The sequence below is a fragment of the Cyprinus carpio genome, chromosome B23 (assembly GCF_018340385.1).
Source record: "Cyprinus carpio isolate SPL01 chromosome B23, ASM1834038v1, whole genome shotgun sequence".
In the NCBI taxonomy this organism is placed as follows: Eukaryota; Metazoa; Chordata; class Actinopteri; order Cypriniformes; family Cyprinidae; genus Cyprinus; species Cyprinus carpio.
Window position 1 is genome coordinate 20,540 of NC_056619.1, and position 25,132 is coordinate 45,671.

At 37.8% G+C, this 25,132-nt stretch overlaps 2 pseudogenes; both read left to right on the top strand.

Moving 5' to 3' along the window:
• The first annotated feature begins 4,055 nt into the window (after window positions 1-4,055).
• LOC122141933 lies at window positions 4,056-9,240 on the top strand (annotated as a pseudogene).
• Window positions 9,241-20,347: 11,107 nt separating this feature from the next.
• Window positions 20,348-25,132, top strand: part of LOC122141927 — a 70,496-nt pseudogene continuing 65,711 nt past the window's right edge.

Sequence of the window (25,132 nt, forward strand, 5' to 3'; positions counted from 1 at the left end):
GCCAGTTAGGCACAGCCTAACGTCGTTAAGCTCTACATATGACCAGACTGAGTCTGAGCTTCTTCTTGTTTTTTTAAATTACAATAAAGATATGTATGTTACAAAATATCTCTATTTCAAATAAACAATGTTCTTTAAAACTTTCAGTAAAAAAAAAAAAAAAAAATCCAGAAAAACATGAAGCAAGTTTTTTTTTTTTTTTTTTTTTTTTTTTCAAATCAGCATATCGGAATGATTTCTGAAGGATCATGTGACACTGAGACTGGAGTAATGATGCTGAAAATTCAGCTTCGATCACAAGAATAAATTGCATCTTTAAATATACTCAAACAGAAAGCAGATATTTTTAAATTGTAATAATATTTCACATTTTTACTATTTTTTACTGTATTTTGGATCAAATAAAAGAGCTTTGGTGAGTGAAGAAAAAACTTCTTCCAAACATATTACAAAGTCTTATCGACCTTATTTTTAACAGTAATTAGTATATTGTTTAATATCTGCTCTAAAGACTCATTTTCAAAATGTTAACCAAAGGCAAGGCAAGTTTATTTATATAGCACATTTCGTACACAATGGTAATTCAAAGTGCTTTACATAAAAGAAAGTAAAATAATCACGAAGAAAAGTAATAACAAAAATAAAACAAGCAATTATTAATACCAAAGTAATAATAACCAAAGTAATAATAATAATAAAAATAAAATATACTGTTCGTCATTCACTTCAAAGTGAAATAAAAAAGTGCACAGGACAGATGCAGCAGATCAGTGAAAAAGAAAATCTGTGAATAGTTACAAGCAGGTGTTTAACACCAACCATACATGGATATTTTTTGTACTGTGAGCTCGGACACTCTACACGGGCATTCAAACGGTGATTAGTGAGGGAGTGTGTGTGTGTGTGTGTGTGTGTCTTCAGTGAGCAGATGTGTGCATCTGTGAGTGCCTGGATGTTCTCATGAGTTGCTGAATGTTGTTTTGCGTGCAGTATCAACCGCCGCATACTTGTCTTTTACCCCAGCTGTGCCGCCCTTTGAGTTAAAAAAGCAGCAGAACTTCAAGGTGGTCAATGAGGACATTCATCTGGAATTCCTAATCCCAAATCTCCTGTAGTTTGGTTTGTTTGTTGAGGCGTGATGGTGCAATCCAGTCATTTAGCTAAATGTTGAGATGAATTTGCTGTTCTTTTAGATTAGAATAAGGACATCATGGAATGATTTAACTGTTCTCCATTAGAGCTTTTAAAAAGTCATTAGCTTCTACTGATGGTTAACTGTCCTTGACTTGATGTATTGATTCTCCAGCTTTAACAGAGACTGCATGAAATCAAAATTTGAGTTTAATTACTTCAACTAAGGTCATCTACATGATTAGTGCACACCAAAATTCACTTTCAGCAGATAAGTGCATTTTGTTTTCTCCTTTGGCACAAATATTGATTACTAATCCTGCACTAAACAGATTTTTGTCCAATCAAAAGCTTTCTTCTATATGCCCCTCCCCCAACAAATCTAAAGACTATAAAGAGAACTATAACTAATACAGTGTTAATAATCATTCATGAGAATAGTCAAGTCCAAACCAGAACTATAACAGTGGAACAAGATCATTAGAAATACATCCAGAAGATATTTTTTTCCCCAGCCGATAAACGATAAAAATATTGGCAGTCAATAAGAATCCACCCAATAACCACAGTGTGCGTGCTTTTTTAGAAACAGGGACATTACTATTCTTTGATGTGGACACTAATATAGTTGGTGTGAAAGAAAAATGGAAAGAAGACTGGGCTCATGAAAGCATTTCATCAGGTTTTTAAGAATGCATTTCCATTCTCCCTGTTCAGTCACTGTCAATGTCTCTCTCTCTCTCTCTTTAGGATGACGTGGATGTGTGGATGTTATGGCCTGGTGTTGCTGGTCTTGGGGGTGATGGGACAGAAATTTGCCCACGCGTGATGAAGGCCTCTTTCAGATGCAGATCAGGGATAAAGCTCTGTTTCATGACTCTTCTGTCTTGCCAGATGGAGCCGAGATCAGCGGATACCTGTTCAGAGATTCACCGAAAAGGTGGGATCATACAAAACACAAAAAACATACACACTTCCTTTACATATTAGTATTTATATAAAGGTAACTAAAATAGTATATATTAACACAAACCTGAATGAATGAATAAATAAAAAGTTTATATTCAGAAAGTTAAATGTTTAATTTTTTATATTATAGAAATTGCTTGCTTCAACTATATTTACGATCTTCTGTGTGTTAAATTGCAGAATACGTTTTCATGTTTTTCAATTTTCCTAAATTTTAAGTTTGAACATCTTGGGATGGGAGGGTTATAATCACGTGCATTTATGGAAGTGTCTTTGCTTGAGGGTAGAAGAAATATGGGATCTATTATAGCTATAATGCATCAGATGAGTGCGAGACATGCATTATGAATGAGATGCTGGAAACGACTGTGTGTGTTATGATGAAGCATTGTTTTGAGTAGCAGGTGCACTCATATGGAAGAATATCATCCGTGTTCACCAAACTGTCCGTCAAACTGCACCACATGCGAGGTCTTAGCAAAAGGCTACAGGGTTATTTTAGCTGAGGATCCTGCATGAATTAATCATATACATACCACAGATGGTCTTAGGCTGAGCTATTCGCAATTTAAAACACTTTATAGTAACAACGAATCTCCCTGTTTCCCGTTTGATGTGCACGCCAGTGATTCTGTCAATGTCGTGTCCTGCTGATGAACTGCAGTGTTCTCAAATATAGCTGATTACACTGAAGTCTAGCATACATCTGTCATAATTATTTTACAGAATGTGGAGTTGAAAGGTGTTTCTGCTCACAGAATGTCTGATTAAAAGCTCAGACTGTTTGGAATAACACAGTATCAAGCTACTTATACTAATTTAGAAGTATATATACAGCAAATATTTCATGAAATATCTAAAACACATTTGTCAAAATGTGCAGTATATACAACAGAGCACCCTGTGCTTGTGTATCCCACAATGCAATGTGCTTAATTTGACCTTCATTTTCCAGTGTGATGAATGATCTGGAAGTAATTTCAACCGTGATTTGTAACTTTTTTAAACATCAAGAGCTAAGATATTTTACATTTTAAGATTGTTTTTATATGTAATATATTCTTTATATATATTACATTACAATTGACCGACCCAATCTAATGAGAAAAACTTTACTGTTTTACAGGATGATTTTGTAGAAATTTGTATGTTATTTGTATTGGTTTTACTTTTTCTCTTTTTTTTAGAAAGAGTGTGACGATTCACCACTAAACCTAATCTTTAGCACTCTTTAAATATAAAGCCACCAATTGGTCAGAGCATAAAATAGTTACAACCTGCCATAAAATGAGTTGAAATGCAGTGTTAAAAAAATATTTTTCAAAGTTGTAAATAAAACACAATTTATTAGAGTACATTTAAAAAATAATTCTATTTCAGTCTTTCCAAATAAAAATTCACATTGCATTCCTCTGTATAGATACAATGCATCCGTAATGTGGTGATGTAACTAATTTTTAATTAATTGTATATAAACACATGATTCTTTCTGTTTCACACACTTTTTTTTAAATAAATAGGCAGTATTCAGTCTATACTTGCACTAAGTAGTAAGCTAATATTTCAGTATAGTATTAGAAAGAGGTTACAGCTAAAATACACCAGCTGTGTTTGGTGTGCCTTGTATAAGACATCTCCCATGTGCAACGCATTGTCAGAAGTAGTCTAATTCAATGGCAACACAGTGCTAAAAACGCTAACAAAGCTAGCGGAAATGTGTTGAGACAGCAAGGCTAATGTAGCAGCGCTGTGTTTGGGGAATATGGTCCTAATTCGGTAGCGGTCTCAGAAAGGCCAGCTAGTTCTAATTTCACTTTATTGTGTCTTGGGACGTGCTTTAATATATCTCAAGTACTTTTAAAGATGAAACATGACTGCAATCAGGCGGGCTAAATTGGCAACACCATGATGCATACGTCTTATACTTAGGGACCTGCACTTTTTTTCAGGCCCGCATGTGGAAAGTATTGTTATACACCTTGTTATTTAACTTTCTATATAATTTTATGCTAACAAAGTGCATGTGTTTATCTAAAAAAACACCTAAAAATATAATTGCCTGCAGATGGCTAGTTTTCACACAGTCATCAAATGCGATTCAGTCCTAGCAATGAGCACATCTGCTATACAGCATACAATGAGTTAGGTTTAATTTCCTGCGTAATTTCTATGTTGTTGTCATTTTTGCAGCACATGTTAACTTTCCTCGCTCTTGCAGGTACTATTTGTTGTGGTGGAGGAAGACAACACTCCTCTGTTGGTGACGGTGACACCTTGCGATGCTCCCCTTGAGTGGAGATTGATGTTGCAGGAGCTCCCAGAGGACGGCAGTGGGGAAGGATCAGGTATCCGAATTAAATCTCCTGATCAATGTTGCAACTCTGCAGTAATTTAAGACTTGTTTTCCATGTAAACGTTCTAAACTATTATTAGAAAACCTGATCTTAGATCTGTGGAACAAGAGAACATCTCCCATAGCCATTCAATACAGCTTAATGATTAAAGTAGACATGGTATCTCCTTCCATTTATCTCCAAAGGAATAAACTTGATTAGGAAGGAAGTTTTTCCTGAGACAAAAGCACTGAGACAAGGTATCTCCTTCCATTTAGTTATACAAGAAAATATCTATGTCCTACAATGTAGTCCTGTTAAAAGCACGTGAGGGGGGACAAAATTATAGGCTTTTTACAATATTATTTTATAGATAGATTTTTTTTAATCTATGACAACAAGTAAATTTGTGTTATTCTCCCATGGGCCTGCCAGCCCTGTTGGAAAATCCAGCATATGCTGGTTAGGTATGTTTTTGAAGCATGGCTGCTGGTTTGAGTTGGTTTAAGATGGTCATGTGTTTGGTCCTAAGCTAGTCCTGAGCAGGAGCTAGTTGCTTAGGATGGGCTTAGGACTGGCTCATGACCAGCTAAGGACCAGCTCAAACCAGTGGCCATGCTTCAAAACATACAGTACCTATAAAGTTTATGCTGGTTTTTCAACAGGGGGGAGCAGCACTGTTTAAATTATAAGGTTCCGTTTCAGTTAGGAATGTTGCCTATGTAAGGAATAGACAACAAATTGATTTAACCAAAAGTCAAAATGAATGTCCTACAGATGCCCCGCTTAGAAAGTTTCATGCAAAATAACTATGAAAAGGTAAATATGTGTTTTCTGTGAAGTACTGTGGAGTGTGTCCAGTGTGGGTCAGTATTTTCCACTGTGGTCAATCATTAGCCTGGTTCAAGTCCGTCATGTGTATTTGTGAAGTGTGAATTTGGGCCCAGTGTAAGCACACTTGGTGTGCTGATGGACTGCATCTGCAGACGTAAAAGCCTGAAAGCAAGAATGAAAAAGAGTAAAAATTCAGTGAATCTTGTATAGAGATATATAAGGGAATCTCACAAAACCTGTCAAGAACATGACCCCCAAAATGGAAAAAAAAATGTAGTGACATGTAACCTAGATATGCTTTCAATCACACGCCATAGAATTTCCTCCCACTGTTCCCATCAACTGTAAGCAAAAAAAGGTTGTGACCGGCATTCCTCTTCAAAGCAAAATTCTCGCTTGTACTCTTGTTCTCTTTTTTAGCAGTACTCCCTCCTCTTTTGCCCTCCCTCCTGGTATTTTTCTCATACCTCATTTCTTCCCTTTTCCATCACCCTCTCTCTGCATCTCTCTTTTTCCATCTGGACAGTATCCTAAAAAAGAAATCAATAAAGTTTCACAAAACACCCTTGTATTTCACTCCACACACATGGAGCAGCACAGCGGGTTTCAGTTCCACATGTTTGTGAAACCCAGTGTATAGGACCAAAACGGGGGAGAAGCTGCTCTGTCAGAAGCATACTGTATGTGCAGAACATGTCCATGTGTGAGCTTACATGAAGACATGAGTGTCTCCCTGCGAGATGTCAAGCTTCTCTGATCATCTCTGACTTTTTGTGACATAATGACTCCCAGGCTCTTCCCAGGGTTTCCTCCTTCCTCTTAGTCTGTGGCCCAATATGGCTGTCCTGGCTGAAGAAATGCAGAGACCTCCATCATTCACTGCTGTAAAGTTGGGTTTTACGCAAAGGATTTAGATTTTTTTACACACTGTGTAATGATTGTCCTGCTACAGCGTGACTTGGCTGTGACTGGGAGATCCTGAAAGACAAATCAGTCACAGTTGATGATATCCACCTCATTTCCTTGCTCACATACGCATTCAGTCATTCACAGTTGCAATAACTCAAAAAACACTTACTCTGGTGGGACTGGACCTCAGGAAAGAACATTTAAAATTGAGATCTCTTCAATATTTTATTTGTTTCAAGACAGCAGTGGGATCAAACAGAAAGCAAATTAAAACTTAAAGTGAATGAATGAAAACTGGAGTTTTGTGGCTTTTTTAGTCGTGTGTCTTTTGTCTGTCTTTTTTGAGACCACCGATATACCATTTTATAGGATCTTTAGGTCTCCTGCTTTTCAGATTTATTTTTTTTCCCCTGAGAAAGACCCCAGTACCTTAGATTTTCAGAAAAGAGTTTGACGATGTCTTAAACTTTGTTATCCAACTGTTTTTACAGCCCTATGCATTTATATTTATGCAAACTCTTGATGCTTTTATACAAAGCAACTTCATACAACCCCTGTTTCTATCAGTTCTTGCATTCAATGGGAATCGAACCCATGACCTTGGTCTTGTGCCATGCCTTGCTCTAGCTGTTTAAGCTACATAAAATACTTAGTTTATCAACAATTGTCTCATTTTATTTCCATTAAATAATTTCAGGAGACACATCCGAGATGAATTTGACATTTTTAAACATTAGTGAGAACTCCATTTTGAGCTACTTCTGTGCAGTACTTCATGTACTTTTTTTTCTGGTTAACTGCAGGACTACGTTAGAAATGAAAACCAAACAAGGACATGGAAGTGCTTTTAATTTTTGTTATCTTTTTTCTTGAGGGACAACATTCACAGTAAATAAATACTCATACACAAGTCTTTTCCCATGTTTACGGAATATATCCACTGGGAGCCGGTCTTTGAGTGCAACGCGTGTTCATTTAGTTCTCTGGTTGACAAACATAATATTATGCTTTCTCGCCCAGCTAAACGGAGAGGGTTTCGGAAAGGAACTCATGGAACAGTGAAGCCACAAGGCGTCTCTGTGTAGCTTAGAGTTCCCTAGGAAGGAAAAGGGAAAGTCACCCTCTGATGTGCGAGGGTTGTTTGGATAAAAACACAGCCGCCAGCAGACGAGTGGCTAACGTCCACCAGAGCAGGTAGCTCCATGTTACCCTCACAAGGATTAACACATTAAACGATGCTCTTTCCGTTAAGATGGAAATTGCTGCTTCTTTTTTCCAGTGGTGTTAATCGGTGTGTGGGGAGGAAGCGGTAAGTAAACAACTAGATGAGCGGATTTGGAGTGGTGAGGGAAATGCATCATTATGTGGCAGTTAATGTTAAATATCTCAGTCATTGATGTTCAGAAAAAGCCTAAGTGTGTACATGTCCATCTGTTTGACAGTGTATGTGGCTTGTGTTTTGTGTGTGGTTTAAACAAGTCATCTTACAAAATGTGCATCTTCAAACAGTTTTACCCCCACAGAACAGGACTTATTTTTGATGTCTGTGGTTTGTTCTGTGGGGACACTCATTTTTCTCATCATCTTTTGATTCTCTGTGCTTGTTTCCCGTGGTCTAATTTTGTGAATCTCTCTGTGTCTTTTGTGTCCCAGGTGAGACAGAACCTCTAGAGCAGCAGAAAACAGCAGATCACGGCCAATGAGGGGACTGAACTCTTTACCTACAAAGGAAATGATGTTGAGTCGTTCATCTCCACTAGCTCCCCTTCGGGCTTGTACCAGCTGGAAATCATCTCGACCGAAAAGGACAGCAACTTCAAGATTTACTCTACCACAACTCCCGAGTCTGATCAGCCATACCCAGAGCTGCCTTACGACCCCAGGGTTGATGTTACAGCATTGGGTCGTACAACTGTCACGCTGGCCTGGAAGCCCACTCCTACTGGCTCCATCATGGGCCAGCCGATCCAGTACTGTGTGGTTATTAACAAGGAGCACAACTTCAAGAGCTTATGCGCAGCGGAGGCCAAGATGAGCTTGGATGATGCCTTCATGATTGCTCCAAACCCCGGTCGGGATTTCAGCCCCTTTGACTTTGTTCATTTTGGTTTTTGTCCCATCTGAGAATGATTTCAAGGATCGTTCCCTCACCACCAACAGAGCTCTGAGCAACAAGATGAGTCGCACATATATCCCCAAGCCCAAAGTGGCAGACATACAGAAGATCTGCATAGGCAACAAGAATATTTTTACCGTGACAGATCTAAAGCCAGACACGCAATATTACTTTGATGTGTTCGCCGTCAACACAGGCACTAACATGAGTACTGCGTACGTGGGCACTTTTGCCCGTACTAAGGAAGAAGCCAAGCAGAAGACTGTGGAGCTCAAAGATGGGAAAGTAACCGATGTCTTTATTAAGAGGAAAGGCAGCAAATTCCTTCGCTTTGCCCCAGTCTCCTCTCACCAGCGTGTCACGCTCTTTGTCCATGCCTGTCTGGATGCAGTGCAAGTTCAGGTGCGGCGTGATGGAAAGCTTGTTCTCTCTCAGAATGTGGAGGGTGTCCATCAGTTCCAGCTCAGAGGAAAGCCCAAAGCCAAGTACCTGATCCGTCTGCGGGGATCCCGCAAGGGTGCCTCCACCTTGAAAGTACTTGCCAGCACACGTGCCGGAGGCAAGCAACCTTTCCCTGCCCTACCTGAGGATACCCGCATCAAGGCTTTTGATAAGTTGCGTACCTGTTCCTCTGTTACCGTGGCTTGGCTTGGGACACAGGAGCGCAACAAATACTGTGTTTACAGACGTGAAGTTTCCGAAAGCTACGGCGAAGAGCATCGGCGCCGAGAGCAGAACCAGTGCGCTGGACCAGAGAGCCGTCGCAAGTCTGAGAAAGTGCTTTGCAAGTACTTTCACAGCGCCAACCTGCAGAAGGCAGTCACTACCGAGACCATAACTGGCCTCGAGGAGGGAAAGAGCTATCTCCTGGATGTTTATGTGGTGGGACACAGCGGCCACTCAGTCAAGTACCAGAGCAAACTGGTGAAAACAAGGAAGTACTGTTAAAACAAAACAGAGACTCCAAAGCACAGACTCTGCACAGAAGTAAATATATTATATATATAATGAAAAAAAAAGAAGTTTATTTAACTCGAAGTGATATTCTACTAAGGAGAGTTTTGCAGACTGACTACTTGCGCACATTGCTAATGCTAACGCTGCATGTGTCGCAGTTACCGAACTGCCTGTAGAGTGAGATATCAACCTCTGTATTTATGTTTACATTACCGAGTTGAGTCGAGTCTGGCGCTCTCAGGCGACCTTAGGCACCTGAAGGTTTGTTCTCAGGGGGTGCCATCGCTGTTGCTACGCAAAGAGTCCCTGTACTGCATCCTCAGTGCCATGGAAATGGAAGTTTGGAGGAGTTTTGCAGTTCTCTTTTAGCCACTGCATGCACCATTTGTCTGCCTTATGTCTACGTTCAATTTGTTTTGTTCGTTTTGGTTTGTACGCCATCCATCGCAGAGGTAGCTCCATGACTCCTTCTCTGTCTTGCCCTGTATTAAAAACATGGTTTAGAAGACTTTTTAAATTATTTCGGACTTCTTAATGTTTTATTTTTTTAACTGCTATTTTTTTTTTGTTATTGACAACAGTTATTAGTGATAAAAATGTGTTTTAAATCTATATGAAAGTCAGCGTTGTTGAAGAGTTTCCCCACTGTCAATTTATGTGTGTATAATCTCAGTTTGTGAATTTGGTGTGTATAAATGTGTCTCATCTCTGTGTCACATGTACAGATTTTCTCTGCCAATATTCATGTACATAAAAAACACTAATATAGACATCTGTAATCCCAGTGGTTCTGTGTTTCTCTGCCAGGATGATATATACATACTGGAAAATATCCACATAAATGAATGACTGAAAATGTATGTTTGCTGCTATGATGCAAAGTATCTTTCATATGACTCATAGTAATGCATGTCAAGAATACCCAAATGACCTATTGCGTTTGCCAAAATTCGCAGTATACAACAGAGCACACTGCACGGAATACTTGAACCCACAATGCAATGCACAATGTAAGCCACAATGTCTTTCCTTATTATTGGCCAAGATTAAAGTCATTTTTACTTGATAAACAAAAAAATGCAAAATGACTTTTGTATTACTAAAATGAAAAATCAATGCTACTTGCTGTATTAAGCATGCACAAAATGAAGTTTTGTGACAACAGTGTAGCATACTACTTCCATTACTTATTGTTGCACAACACATTCTGATTCAATCTAGTAATTCCATTCTACACATAGCCATAATTTCTAGGTCTGTAAAGCGAACTTTAAAACTACTGTGTCAAATATCACATTTGTATATAGCATGTTTACACATTAAGTACATATAATCTTTATCACTGATCATTCTATTTTTCACAGTCACATATAGGGTGGAATTTGTGCACAATGCTCAAACCAAACTGTAGTGTCTTTCCTGAAGAGTTCCCTTCGCAGCCTGTCAATCACTACAGACATAGCAGAACCTCGTCTGTCTTAAATTAGCCTCATTGCTGCCCTGCAATAATGAGGAAGAGTACTGGGAATGGTGCGGGAATGGATTAGGAATGCTTGAGGCAATGGTTTGGGAATGCCATGGATGGCCCTTTACAGAGAAGCTAATGAGAACGGTCAGCAGGGACTGTGTGTGCAAAGCTCACAGAAAGAGGGGTCAGTAAGAGAGTGAATGTGTTTTTAATAAAACCAAAATTCTCTGGATCCCAAGACAATCAAAAGAAGAGGCAGCCAATGCATTCACTTTTCCTTTCCTTTCCTTTCCTTTCCTTTCCTTTCCTTTCCTTTCCTTTCCTTTCCTTCTCCTTTCCTTTCCTTTCCTTTCCTTTCCTTTCCTTTCCTTTCCTTTCCTTTCCTGAAAATCTTGCCTATACTGAAATAATATTTTTCCTATACTGAAATAAACCCTTATAATTGACTGATTTAGTACACTAGATTGGCAGCAACACCCAAAAAGTGAAGCACATGGGAGACATCCTCACATAAACTACACAAAAGACTGGCTCAAATACATTTTAATGGGTGCTCTCTTTAGCACCTGATTGCAATTCTTACATAATCACAGTATATGTACTGTAGTTATAACAACATTATGATGAAGGTTAATATCTGTTTTTGTAAGCTCACATACTAGCATATCATGCATATACAGGATTAGCCTAATAGCTTTGCTTATATTCTATGTATTTACTCTATTCACATCAGTCTTTATTTATTAGCAGTTTATCAAGTGAAAGAAATTACATTATGTCCAATTTGTTTTATTATGAACGGTAAGTAAGCATTTATATACGTATTTTAAACTTTTTTTTTTTTTTCATTTTAGCTATTTATAGTTGAAGTTGTGAAGGTTGTCACGATGCATTCTGGGATTGATTTATTTCCTAAAGGATACCCGGCTTATAAGGAATGTTTTCACAACTTTCATTAAAGTTTTTTTTTTTTTTTTAATTCATTTTAATAGTAATGTAAATGTTAGAACATTTTTTTTAAGTAACATTAATATTTGATATACATTTTTATAATGTTGTGAAAAAAGTTCTTAGAACAACATTCTTGGAACGTTCTTATGATGTTATTTGTACTTAGTAAATATTCTCGCAAAGTTTAGAGAAAACATTCTTAGAACATTATATTTTGAGTAAAAAATGAAAAGAGAGTGTTGTGAGAAATGTTTTAGTAACATTTAACATTCTAATCACAACAAGAAAACATTTTAACATTAGAAAATTAAAAAACCTAAATTTGTTACTTGGGTATGTGCTATGCTGCTTTAGTATTTGGCCAAAAGAAGTGGTTTTAAAAGGCAGCAAAATTGTACTGCCTATGTTCTTGAACAGTAATTGGATTGGTTGCACACCCATGATACTTTAAAATGCTATCAAGTTGGGAAGCTCATTAGACTTTAGAACAGAGCTTATGTTTGTCTTTCAAACTTTTGTATCTTTCCCTCCCACTCATATATACACAGTATTTACACACACACACACACACACACACACACACACACACACACACACACACACACACACACACACACACACACTCACACAATCCATTTACCTTTTAATGGTTGTATCCATTATTCTGGAATTCTTATAAGGCACAGTTGCTGCATTTGGCTGCTAACACTCACTCGAAATAAGATGATAACAGCACAATCAAAACAGGTCTTCTCTCTGTAAAAGCAGTTCACATTGGTGTTGTAAAATAGGAAGATACTCAAATACACAGAATAAACGGTTTCATGCTGGCCGACGGCTCTCCAGGGACTATAAAAGGAGAGCGATGTGGTTGTTGGGGGGAAGTGTGAGAGATATACAGCCAGAGAAAACAGTGAATGAAATAAATATAGAGGGATGGAAGCCACATCTCAGAGTGATGGGTTTCAGCTTTTAGCACTGAACTTTGTTCTGCTCTTAACTGATTTTCGGCGTGTGTGTGTCTGTATGAATGAATGCAAGTATGCGCATGGCTTGCATCCCAGGTCCTTAGAACTCAGTGACACTTTTGAAGAAAGTTTGTGAAGAAGGATTCTGAAGTAACTTTCCACACACACATATTCGCTTGACAATCCATATACAAACTCTGTTTATGACACTTGTGTGTGATGGTGCTCGTAAGACAGAAATACTAATACCATCAAAAGGTCTCAGAAACACAGTCCTGGCAGTTCCTCTGAGGTACAGACCATCTGTACCCTCACGTGGATTAAAAACCTCCATCAAAAACTCCCTCTAAAGTGGTTTATCATCATGACAAAAATGAGAGAACGAGAGAACTGGAGGTAGGGTGGTTCTTGATGACTTTAAGCTGATTAGATTTCTGGGTATCATAAATAATCTGTCAAGTTAAGTCAATGTTACATAGCTGTGACTCTTAAAAAGAGAGTTTCCAATTAGATCCAGATCCAGAAAGTCTGATGCCACAGGAGTTTATGGCTGTACTGCCACATTTAGTGTCAGATCGGTAGTCAATCACCATTGATTCCTATGTGTCATGTGACTAAATTTGACATGGTAAGTAGCACATGGAAACATAAACCTCAAGAAAAGTCAAGGTTATATACACAGTCTTAAAAAGGTAAAGAATGTATAAAAGATTCATTTTTGATGCGTAAAATACAGAAGTGGGGGGTGAGAGTGAGAATTTCAACATTGGTGTTAATACTACTTGATTTTGTTTCAGTTTGTCTTCTTTATCTTAATAGATAAAGTAGGACATAATTTGGAGTAGTATTTTAAGATTTTATGTATTGTTGTTGATTGTGTTTTGGTATTGGTAATTACTGAGTGTAGGATTTAATAAGCTTAGGGCTTCCACCTTTTTTATTTCGAACAGGTTGAATATATGTAAAAGAAAGGGGAAAAGAAAAAGAGGAAAAATTGTATTTGTTGATTTGTTTTTGTTTTGTTTTTTATTGGTACTCATTTGTATATTTATTATGTGTTTTTTCCTTTTGTATTTTTAATAGTTCGAAATAGGAATGGATAAAATCAAGCATCCTTATTAGCATTAGTGATTCTATGAAGAACCTTTAACATCTATAAGGGCTTTCGCACCTGGAGGAATCTTTTCCTAGAACTACTGGCAGAAGTTCCCGCTTTTGGGTGAGTTTGCACTGCAGAAACTATGAATGTATTTAGTTCTAGGAACTCCATTTGGGGGAACTAATTAGCTAACTAGCTCACTAATTATCTCATACTTCAGAGTAGGGTCTAAAACAGTTCTATAGGAACTACCAGTGACGTAAGTGTTCGCTGATACGAAACATCGGTTACCCGGCATTTTTAAGCTGTATAAAAATATTTACTCCATGAACATGGAAAACAGTGATAACGGCATTTACCTGTTGCCCGCAGCATTGCGTTCTTTTCTCAGCCTTGCCCTTGATGATATGTGACACTGCAAGTTGTCATAGGAGATTAAGTCAGATTTTAATGCTGCTTCAATCATGTAAATTGTGCGTTTACATTCCATCTCTGTTTATAAAAACGCTCGGATCACAATGTCTTCCCTTCACTGGTTGTTGACATTTGTAAATTCCATGAATAAAGATGCTGCTGTCGGCCGCTTCAGAATTCCCGATGCCAATGCAATCAGGAAAACAGCGCGAGGGGGGAAATTAGTTCTCTAGGAACCATCATGCTGGCTAGTTCTATATGGTGCAAAAGCCCCTTTTGGAACCTTTACATTGCACAAAATGTTCTTTAAAAAAAGAGTTCTCTAAAAAAAAAGGTTCTTAATAAAATGTTCTTTAAACTAACAACAACAACAAAATGTTCTTTTAAGAGCTGAAGGTATTGAAGAAACCCACTGATTGTAGGCCTTCATGCTACTTTAAAAGTAAAGAGTTTTTGCACTTTACACTTACATTTGAAGAATCTATAATGAAACATCAAGAAGCTCAAGAACTGTATTGCCCTAATGCACTGAAGAACCCTTTATTTTTTTAAGAGTTTATACTAGCTATTATTGTCTCTGTCTGAATAAAGGGAGTACAAATGAATAAATGGAGACAGCGTTTTGTTACGCCCTCATAAAGGGTGGTCTGGTGTCTGTGTTGTCCTTCATCAGATGTCTGTTGTTAGTGGCAGTCATTTTCTCACGCTTTATCTTCACTGTAATCTCTTTGTCTCTCAGGACTATTTCTCTACCCACCCTTTCATACTCTCTCTATCAACGCTTTCCATCCTGGTGGCCCTCAAGTAGCAGCAGGGGCTTGACAAAGTCAAACACAGTGTATATAGTAACGTCAGCAGCGCAGGACAGGCCAGAAACAGCATTCATTGGGACGTTAGTTTGGAGTGAGGTTTGGATGATGGAGACACCTCAAGTTTGAAGAGATCTCTCAGTATCAAGTTTTCAGAAGTGTCTCTGAAATATGGTAAAACGCTGGGGAAAATCCTGCGTGAAGGCAATTGTGTGAACTGCCAAAATTAAGTTTGTCTGCAGAAAAAATATTTGCGTAAAGAAATAGAGACCCTGAGGAGTGAGAAAGAAAGAGAGCTTTTTTTTTGGCGGTATTCAACAATCTGTACTTCTGTTAGGATCTGGTACCAGCCTCGGTCTGACTGCTTGTGGAGTCAGAAAGAGATTCAGAAATACTTCAATTCGGATGATTCTGCCAACAGTATCATCAAGTTAAAGTTAGGATGATTTACTATTGATACATTATGACGACTAAAATACTTCCTAAAACACAAGCTCATTGGAAATACAGTACATGCTTGTGATGTAATTTCTGCAAAATAATTTAATGTTTTTTTTGCAACACTTTCAAAGTGACACTTAAAGTGCATTCAGTTCTGTCCGAAACAGATGAATATGAATCTAGCAATGCTTTATTACTTTGGTTGTTGTACTTGTTTTAAACTTACACTTAACCCTATGCTAAACCTAACCAATAATGTCAACAAAAATCAAACAAGATAAAAAATGTATCTGCTGACGCAACCATGCCATTTTTATCCTGCTTTTACAAGACTTCCTGTTCTTTTATCCTGACTCGTATCCAAGTGCTCCTCATTGCAAGTGCAGTGCTGTATCAGGTGGGGTTCTAAGCAAGTTTACTATGTAAAAAATGAAGCTGCCTGTATGATTCAAAACAAACAAAATGTATTAGTTTTCAAATCATGCACTATGGTAAAATTCATGAAGTCAGTATTGTGCAAGGAACTGTGTGAAAATAAGTATTTATTAATTGATCATCTGCCCCTGTAATCATAATTTGTGGGAAAAGGAATAAAAGTTTGCTGCCACTAGTGTTCACTTCCACTAGGAAACAGCAGTTCATTGTATAGATGTGCTTTTGGAGCTCTGCAAATGTCAATGCTAGTCCTGGATCGGGATATGTTAAATTTCATGCAAGAGATATAAAAGCTTGTATGCAATAGTACATGTCTTCTAAAGTCATATTATAGCTTTTTGTAGGGAAAGTCTGAAATTCATTTTTTTGAAAGTCATATTTTTTTTACAGAAATACTCGCCTCTCATCATAGCTGTCAAATCTGCACTTTTGCATATTCAGATTTGGCGCATCACAATCAGATTTAGCTATAGTCATGTTGGCGCATTGTCGAATTGAATTGTTGAAATATTGGGATGCGCTATTCTGATTGTTTACATTCTCAGCTCAGATTCAGAAATAATTTGTTTCTGTGGCATTAATATAGAAACAAAAATTCACTTTCACTAATTTGGTTGTTTTAAACGAGGTCACAATGATCAAGTGAAAGAGATCAGAGGATTCCCAAAATTATGAAAAATTGCCAATTTTCTAATTTTGACTATTTTACTAGACAGAAACTTTTCATTAACTTTCATAATAAAGCGGAAATTTAAAAAAAAATCAAAACAAACAAACAAAAAGTAATTAATTAATTATGGTATATTCAATAAATTATGATTTAAACACATCATCTTTAGTTACTTTGGGAAAAACAAACAAAAATATGAATCTCTCTATGTTAATCTTTATTTAAATATTAATTATCTTTTTTTTTTTTTTTTGGACCAATCAGTACTCCTTCAACACTCCAATAATCCTTCCCCTGATACCACCTGCCCACTGACTAACAATAGCTAGTAGCAAATCATGGCTTTGTCAACTGATGTCAGCTGGCTAGTTTCACACACACACACACACACACACACACACACACACACACACACACACACACACACACACACACACACACACACACACACACACAAACAGCATCAACATCAACAACAACAACAAAAAAAGTTATTTATGATATTCTGCCTCCACTTCCTGTTTCAATAAAAAATACATCAACACAAGAAAGAAAATGTATGCATTTAGTTCAGTTGTTTAGTTCAGATGCATGTGTGTTTGGGTGTGTTTTGTGTGTGTGGTCAGCATTAGTCTGTGATCAGCGACTCTAGCTGAGAGAGTAAAAGTTGATGCTCAAGTGTGTGTGTGGGTGTGTGTAGGGTCAAGTCAAGGGTCATCGAGTCCTAATCGACGCAGCTCTCCATCCACAGACTCCTCACTGCAGGTGTAACGACAACAGGGGTCAGCGGGGGCCTGGGGGTCACCGGAGGTCAGGGGATGGAAGAAGACGGGCCACACAGAGATCACTCTCACAACTTCTGTCACTCCTAATACTCTTCATCTCTTCAATGCATTCAGAATCCTCTCAAAGACTCAATGAAATGGTCTGACAAGTAGTTTTTCCCCTTTGTTGAAATTTCCTATTAAAATAGGAAGTTGAGGTGGGACATATTGATGAGCTTGATGGGCCTTTATATTAGACTTTCCATTCACTACCATTCATATGCATGCAAATGTGGGGGAAACATTTTTATTTGTATTTTTTTTTTTTTGGTTGGGTTCTTCAAAAACAAGATTATTCAGATAGTTTTGTTCTCTTTACAATGGAAACTTTCAAAACAGCAATAACTTAAGCCCAAAACACTGCTCAGTTTTAGCAATCCTATAAGATCACTGCATGTCACACTGTGCAACATGGAGCAAATAAATATGGCTACGATGTGTGTGTAGACCAGGGGTGCCCCAACCCTGCTCCTGGGTATCGGCTGTCCTGCAAAGTTTAGCTCCAAACCTAATCAAACACACTTGTCTTTAATTTTTAAGTGATCCTGAAAACCTTAATTAGTTGCTTCGGGTGGGTTTGATTAGGATTGGAGCTAAACTTTGCAGGACAGTCGATCGCCAGGAACAGGTTTGGGCACCCCTGGTGTAGACTGTATGATGAGGACACCTATTTACCCGAGTAAGCCTGGTTTCCATTCTGTCACCGATGGAGTTTTGGTTCCTTGCCACTGTCACCTCTGGCTTGCTTCGTTGGGGCCATATATTTTTCAGCAATATCGTCGACTTGAGTGTTTAGGCTTTTAATGGAATAAACTATTCACTACGTTGACTTTTCCCCCATGTTTTGCGGTCTGGAGGAGTCGGTGCTAGTCAGAGCCACTCTTCAGATTTTGGGCAGTCAGAGTTGACAGATTTCATAGAAAATCATGTTGTGTATGATAGGCACAAACATATTAGCTTCAGGCTATAGGCTGTTAGAATCTGAAGGTCTATAACATGCACAGGATGGTACCTCCCAAAACTGATTGGGTTTCTGAGGCAGCATAATAGTTTAATAATCTACAACTAAACAGAGCAACTAAGCAAATATTTCGTTTCTACAGTATTAATTTTCCAACTGAAATTACATTAAAAATGGAAAGTAAAAACATACATTTTACATGAAAACTGACCACCAACAGCAACTTTCAGATGGCATCTTTAGTTTTTAGCTCAATTATGGAATCGAATGAGGGAGTTCCCTCAGATAACTGAGGGAAATCATTAATCCTTCAGTAGACAGGATGTGACATGATCATTAGATTCAGACGTGCCTTGTTATCTTATACATCTATGTGCTGCCTGCAGAGGCTGCATTTTTTCAGCTGGCGGAGATTCAAATGTTCATGTTTAGAACATTTGTTGTTGGTAACACTTTAGTATAGGGACCAATTCTCACTGTTGCTAATTAGAATGCCTATTATTTACATATTGTCTGTTTATTGGCACATATTCTGCATGACCATATTTTACATCCCTAACTCTACCCAATATCTAAACTTAACTACCGCACTAACTATCAATAAGCAGCAACATAGGGGTTTATTGAGGCAAAAGTCATAGTTAATGGTTTGTTACTCCTTGCAATGAGGACACATGTTTCTGTATGAGCTTGTTGTGCTCAGAACACCTGAATGAGTGAAGGTCTTCAGGCATTTAGTTTTACTTTGTAACCATTTACAAAGTCAGCAAGTGTTTTATGTCTAGTGTTTCAAACATTTGTTCAAATTTTAATAGTTGTGCAGTATATGCCAACCTTTACTTTCTTCCATCAACCACAAAGAGATGTTTTGAGAATGTTTAAGCAGGCTCAACCAAAACACAATTGTTCCTCATAACAGATGCAGAAGGTTGAAATACTTTAACGTACTGTACTAATGTACTGAGGGTTGATCTGGATATAACTGTCCTGTATACCTGCACAATTCACAATTGTACAAACCGTATAAAATTGTACTAAGAGATTGCACGATATCCACAGACACTGGTTTTAGTCTAATGGCCCTTGGCCTTAAAAGCCTGGTGCATCTGTAGGCTAGGCCCATTTTTCTCAGTCGTTCTTAGCAGAAACCTGTTTTTAATACATCCAGGTTAGTAGAAGGGCCATTATACGCATCTAAACACGTGTGGCGCACAAACAATGCTGTGATTGTTAACAGCAAATTATATTCCCATCCATCCTCCATTCACTGCAGATTGTACAGCCAGGTTGTTTATAAAACATTAAATCAAATAGCTTTAAAATTCAATTAATTTTAAAAGAAAACACAATGTGCACATAAAACAGAGACCACACAGACAGACTAGAGGCTAACGTTCATGCTGAGGTGCATTAGTTCTGTTTGGAAGTCAGATGTAAATAAAACATGTCAGTAAAATGGTAATGTTAATTTAATTCAATGCTGTTATATGTTTAAATATGGACCATCTTTACTTTAATAGGCCTGAGGCAGTTTTGTTATGAGATGCCCCCCCGACTCCCCCCAAGAGTTGGCAATATAACAGAGGCCTGTGGTGGTCCCCCACAAACCTAAAATAATAATAAACAAATATTAATAATAATAATAATAATAATAATAATAATAATAATAATAATAATAAAACACTATGTAAAACTTTGTAAAATATAATAATAAGATATAATATACATCATTATTATTATTATTAGCCACACGATTTATTCATGCGTGATTTTAGTTTTATTTCGTGTTTGTAGAATTATATGGTGCATTTTCCCGGGAAAGTAAAATAAAGTAGCTCACGGCAATAAACGTTCCACCAATCAGATTTCAGAAACTAACTCCGTTACCGCCACTAACGTGGAGCATCAGAAACTTTCCACCTTTCACTTTTGATTAACCTTATCATCATTATGGGTAAATACCACGGAAAAAACAATTGCCAAATGTAAACTGTTTTAAAAATGAATTTCGTATGTTATTATCCTCCTTAAACCTTGTAAAAAAAATTCTAAACAAACTGTAGAAGCTATTTGTTATGCTGCTGAAATGTTTTTTGATCCTGTAACACATATTTTATTTTGAGAACAATGCCTTATTTTATTTATATTTATTTATTTATTTTTATTTTTTTCATTGTCAAATCTGCATTTTGTTGATGCCTTGCCTGTTTTTCTTATGCTGTTGTCTCCACGAGAGTTTGTAATAAACATTATAAAAAAAATAAAATAAACTTTCCACCAATCAGAGCGCAGATACGCGTTCTCTGTACGGCCAACAACCAATCGGAGCGCAGAGCTAGTCTCCTGTACAAACAGTAACATGGAAGACCAGACTGGACTGAGATTAACAAACACAGCGAGCAGAGAAAGTCAAAGCAGCTCCTAACCTGTGTTTCCGAGCGCGTTTCGTCTGTTTTGAAGAAAGGCGTTTTCCTGAAGTAATGAGGATGTTGGGCATGTATGTGCTGGGTAGATTTTTGCTGAAGTCCTCTAAAGTTCAGGACGGGATGGGGTTACACTGACAGAGCAGTCAAAAAAGGTTCGTGCATATAAAACAACCCCTCAGCATGAAATATGAAATATGAATTATGCGTAGTGCAGGACGCTTCTGTTTTAGCCTACTGATTTTACTTCGCACATGGAGCATTGAGTATATTCGCCTGGTTGTAGATGCATTCCTCTGTGCATGTGCTTACATGTGCTGCCACGTCCCTTATAAACAATCACCATGGTAACCATCGTTTCCGCCAAAAAATCATCATGACAGCCACCGTTTCCGCCACAATATACAGCTACTGGACAGTAAAAACTGTGTTTCTGTTGTACTCTACTGTCTTAAAAAATGAAACAAAACACCAAGAAGAGTTTGCTCTGTTTGAAAGAGATCCAGTATTGACTTATATTTCACCCCAGCATAAGAAAATACACAATTTTAAAAGTAACAGTAAAACGTGTGTAAAAAATTAAGCAATTGTCATCATCCTAAATACGTAAAATATTATAATTGTAAATATTTGCACTTAATGGTTTAAAATTTTTGCACATAATTGCACTTATTTGCTAAAATATTTAGCATATATTTAAAAAAAGTACTTATTTAAATAATATAGGCTACTTTAAAAGAATGTACTTAAGAGCAAACTAAATGTAATGATTTCAGACACTTAATATGCTATTAGTTATTTACAATTTAATGAAAATGTGTAAAAGTGTAACATTTATATTAAATGCAACTAGTTGAAATTAGTGGCACTTTTTGACCCACTTAATTGGACTTAATTATGTTTACATTGGTGTGTCATTTCATAATCACGTTAATCGTCTTTGAAATATGGTTTAACTGTGCTGTCAAATGTACTGACAATCATTTATGTCGAAACTTGTATGTCATGCAGTTAAATATCTTTGTATTGATGAAGTTGCATTTTAAAAGTTTGAAAATGAAGTTGCATGAAATATACTAAAGGGTTAGTTCACCCAAAAAATGAAAATTAGCCCATAAATTACTCACCCTCAGACGAATCCAGCCAGAGTTATATTAAAAATTGTCTTTGATCTTTCAAGCTGTTTCATGGCACTCAGCGGGTGTTGCATGCATCAGTCCAAAAGAAGTTAAATAAAAAGTGACAATAAAAAAAAGTGTCTCACACGATTCCGGGGCTGAACAAAGGCCTACTGTAGTGAATTGATGCAATTTTGTATTATATCATATTCAAAATGTAATAAGCAATTTAATCTAGCTTATGCTCACTGTTGTACACGGAAGCAGTTCCGGGATGATGGCGTATGAGGTCAGCTTTGCGCATGCAGAAGTACAAAACGAGGATTTGTAAAGAAGAATGTTGGATGATTTCGATATAAGCCAAAAGGAGACTGGTTTTCCTAAAGTAAGGAAACTTTGCTTCTTTTGCTCCTGTTAACAAACGTTGGTGTTCACGAGACTAACCGGCACATGTGCAACTCTGACCTCATACGTCATGCTTCCGGAACTGCTTCCTGTGTACAACTGTTGGCGCAAGCTAGATTAAAGTGATTATTACATTTTAAATATGGATATTTTTCTTACAAAAATGCATCGATTCACTACAGGAAGCCTTTGTTCACCCACTGGAGCTGTGTGAGACACTTTTTTTTTTTTTACGGATGGGCCCTTTTTATTAAACTTCTTTTGGACTGATGCATGCAAAGATCAAAGACAATTTTTAATATAACTCCGACTGGATTCGTCTGAAAGAAGAAAGTCTTATACTTGAGGGTGAGTAATTTATGGACTAATTTTCATTTTTGGGTGAACTAACCCTTTAACGTTAAATGTTACATTTTACATTTACATTTAATCATTTAGCAGACACTTTTATCCAAAGTGGACTTACAAATGAGAAAAATAGAAGCAATCAGATCAACAAGACAACAGCAACGGTATACAAGTGCTATGACAAGTCTCAGTTAGTCTAGTACAGAACATGTAGCCAGGTTTTTTTTTTAAAGAATATGATAGACAAGAAAAGAAAAGGTAAGTACTAGTATTAGTTGGTCAAGTGCTGGCGAAAAAGATGAGTCTTTAGATGTTTTTTGAAAATGAGTAAAGACTCAGCTGTTCGAATTGAGATCGGGAGGTCATTCCACCAGCTGGGCGCAGTGCAGGAAAAGGTCCGTGAGAGTGATTTTGAACCTCTTTGGGATGGCAACACAAGGCGTCGTTCACATTGCAGAGCGCAAACTTCTGGAGGGCGCATAAGATTGAATTAATGAGCTTAGGTATGTTGGTGCCGTGCCAGTGGTTGTCTTGTAGGCAAGCATCAGTACCTTGAATTTGATGCGAGCGGCTATTGGTAGCCAGTGTAACCTGATGAGGAGAGGAGTAACATGAGCTGTTTTTGACTCATTGAAGACAACCCTCGCTGCTGCATTCTGGATCATTTGCAGAGGCTTGATAGTACATGCAGGAAGGTCCGCCAGGAGAGCATTACAATAGTCCAGTCTGGAGAGAACAAGAGCTTGGACAAGAAGTTGGGTGGCTTGCTCTGAAAGGAAGGGTCTAATCTTCCTAACGTTGTATAAGGCAAACCTACAGGACCGGGTCGTTGTAGCAATATGGTCTGTGAAGCTTAACTGATGATCCATCACAACTCCTAAGTTTCTGGCTGTCCTGGAAGGAGTTATGGTTGACGAACCCAGCTGTATAGAGAAGTTGTGATGAAACGATGGGATGGAACCACCAGGTGCTCAGTCTTAGTTAGGTTGAGCTGAAGGTGATGCATTCATAATCGAGGCGAGTAAATGTAACTAGAAAGGCTGTCACTCACAGGCTGAAAAAATGTCATCTGTATGGTCCCTTGCAAAATGTTTGATGAAGGCGAGCGTTAGGCACCCACAGACCATTGGGTCATCTGTGTTGGAATTCAAGTAGAGTTTGACGCAAGGTGTCATCAGCGTAGAAGCATGCTAGCAGAACAAGAGCCATGCTGCTTCTGAATGATCCTACCGTGACGTTCGAGAGACATTTTGAGACAGTGAAAAAAAAAGGTGGGCAATGACGTTCTTTGATTGAATGTTTTGAATTGAAACCAGCTTCTGCATTTTTTTCTGAGACAGTTTGAGACAAAAACAAAGGCTCTGAATGTGTTAAGATTCAATTTTCAGTTGAAACAGCTCAAACTTGCATTTTAGTCTGGGTCTAGGATTAAGGCTTGTCTGTGAAACTGGGGGGATAATGAACTTTTTAAAAGTGTACTTAAAGGGATAGTTCTCCCAAAAAATGAAAAGTTGATGTTTATCTGCTTTATCCCCAGGACATCCAAGATGTAAACGACTTTGTTTCTTCAGTAGAACACAAACTGAGATTTTTAACAAAAACCATTGCAGTCTGTCAGTCTTATAATGAAAATGGATGGGAATCACGGCTAAAACAAAACCAAATTAAACCCTGCGGCTTGTGACTAGGGCTGGACCAGAATATTTGATTATTCGAATATTCGATTGGTGGGTTGGCATTCGATTAAAAATTTTGAGATTCAAATAATCTTTTTCTTTTTTGAGCACCTGACATCCCCCGCAAAACGGTTTTCATTCGCGCTTGAATATAGCCATTTTTTTTTCTATCGGGCCGAACGGTTCTAAGGACTGTCAGGTACTGTTACAGTTGTATTTCCACGAGAGCCTGGTATGGCGCCGGCATGGTTACAAAACCGTTCTCGGCCTGGAATTCTAGGCACGGTTCGGGACTGCCGTGCTTAGCCGTGCTGTTAGAGTGCGTGTGCTTGACTACGCCACTCTGTTGCCTGGCTACCAGTTTCTCCAAACACTCAAGTAAACAGCTACGCTACGTTCAATATAAAAAAGAAAAAAAATGTCTTGAGACAGTTTGGTCTGTGGAGGAAACATCTGCACTTATTGATATTATACCCGTCGTCGCCTTCTGTTTATTTTATTTTTCACATAGAGAGTTGTCTTTTTTTGTTATTGAACAAAGTAAATATCAGATAAAAAAGGAGTCCCAAAAACAGAAATATCTGAACATCGTCCATATCGCTGTTTATATTACACTTGCCTTACCAAGGCAAGGACCGGCGTGTTTGTATTGCATTCCAAAGAGCTCCATTATCAGCACCACAGTGGAAAATGAAACCATATCTGTGCTGACTGGCCGGGATCGGCATGGAATGGAACGGTTAAGCAAAGAGAACCGTTCCGTCCGATAGTAGAAAAGCTGCTTATGAATCCCCTGTGAGTGAACGTCATAATTCAGTTCATCTGGAAGAGAAGACAAAAATGCAGAAGACCTCAGCTGTGTGGGAGAACTTT